The sequence below is a fragment of the Lethenteron reissneri genome, chromosome 37, assembly GCF_015708825.2.
Source record: "Lethenteron reissneri isolate LAM-NWPU_2019-01 chromosome 37, ASM1570882v1, whole genome shotgun sequence".
NCBI lineage: Eukaryota > Metazoa > Chordata > Hyperoartia > Petromyzontiformes > Petromyzontidae > Lethenteron > Lethenteron reissneri.
Window position 1 is genome coordinate 11,266,922 of NC_083815.1, and position 1,905 is coordinate 11,268,826.

Below are 1,905 nucleotides of genomic sequence, written 5' to 3' on the forward strand. Positions count from 1 at the left end.
TTTGGAGTGACGAGACCCTGCCAGGAGAGAATTGTGGTACACCACAGAACCTGTCAGGAGAGAATTGTTGAAACACCACAATGGTAGACCACAGAACACCACCGCTACAAACACAACGCGGTTACAAGTGAAACATTGTTTAAACAGTTATAGTCCCTTTGATTACCGCACTCTTCCGCACGGGAAAGGGAATTATCTAAAAAAAAAATGTAATCCACCCATGCTTGGCCATTTGACATCGTGTTGCGATCCCCCCGCATCGCCGATTAGCACGGTTGGCTACGTAAGGCGCGAAAGAAGTTCAGCATACACACATTAAGGAGTTCATAAAGATGTTCATTTTTGCAAATCGTTCTTTACAATAGACTTGCTTTCCATCGCCTCCCCCCCCCCACTTGGTTTCCCAAGGAAAGTTGTGTCGCATGATATTTTGCTTGCACACAAATGTAAAGTAGAGTTTTAATAAGTTAATCATCTACAAAATGATGTTCCAGAATATACATTTTAATGTATGTATCTTGTTTATTTCAGCAGGAAGAGCCCGATGAGCTATTAGGCTCCATTTAATGGGCGTCCTGCGAATGAAACAAGCCACAGTGGCATCAATTGCATTGCCCTCGGTGACCACCCGATGTGGACAACCTCATGTCGACTTAAACTCACAAACCCTCGAGCTCTGAGCACCTCAAAGCGCAGCCACAACCTGCGGCCTCGGACCCGCGTGCCGCTCTTCAAGGATTGCGTCACCGTGACGTCATGTATCAGGCACAACCATCGAGTCTGATTCACCACGAAGTGCGTTGCGGATCTTGAAATTCTAGATTTGAAGCTTTCGTGACTGCAAGGATTCATATTCTTAGGTTTTTTCGGTAAAGTCACGTAAGTAAAATAAATAAATTAATAAAAGTAAAATAAAAATAAAATAAAAATCACGACGTTTCGGAGGCAACACAAGCTTCCGTCTTCAGATGGAACCGTCACAGCACGCTTGCTGTATCAAGTAAATGAGAAATTCCAAGAGATACTACCCCGTAAATATACTGGTTGAGGTGGGGGATGAGCCAGGACAGGCACCCTTTTTATTATTATGGTAAGGTTGGTGACTTTTCCGAAAAAACCTAAGAATAAGGATCTTGAAATATTGAGGTATTTATTTTTCAGAATTCGAACAAAATGGCTCTTCTTGTTTATGTTACCCAATAAGCGAGTTCAGCAGAATTGTCATGGTCATTGACTGAATCCTTCATGACATCGATCTACTGACCACCTTACATCACCTGTACCCTGCTCAAGGGAGAGCTGTGGTGCAGTGGTTAGCACACACTGCGGGATGATTCCAGAGACCCGAGTTCGATTCTCAGCGATGGCATCAGTCATGACAACCTCCCCCTTTCACTTCATTGCACCAACCCACACATATACCAGCACGGTCAAGTATGGTCAAACAACCCCCACAACCAACAGGACATGGAGAGGATGTTATTCGGTAATTGATTGACAAAAGGATGTACATTATATATATATATGTGGTGTATGTTTTATACTGTTTTATCTATCTTCTGAAAATTAATCAGCTGGACATAAATGGTCAATTAAATTATTGATACGTGCACCGTGAAATCATTATTTATTGCCACTTTGTGCTGCAACTTTCAATACACTGACCATGTAAAGCCTCGACCCTGTGTCCAATCGGGGTCAGTAGCCACTGAAAAACCGAGTCCCTGATTGACTTGAAAAGTGAACACCACTGTTTGTGTAGAAGCACACTAAACTATAAACGAAACATGTTTTTTTCTTTACCACGTAATGCCCACTGAGCTATTCGTTACTTTTCACAAGCGACCTGGCCACAAATGATAGCATAACGAAGTGGCTTATCACGTGGACATTTATCGCAGCCGC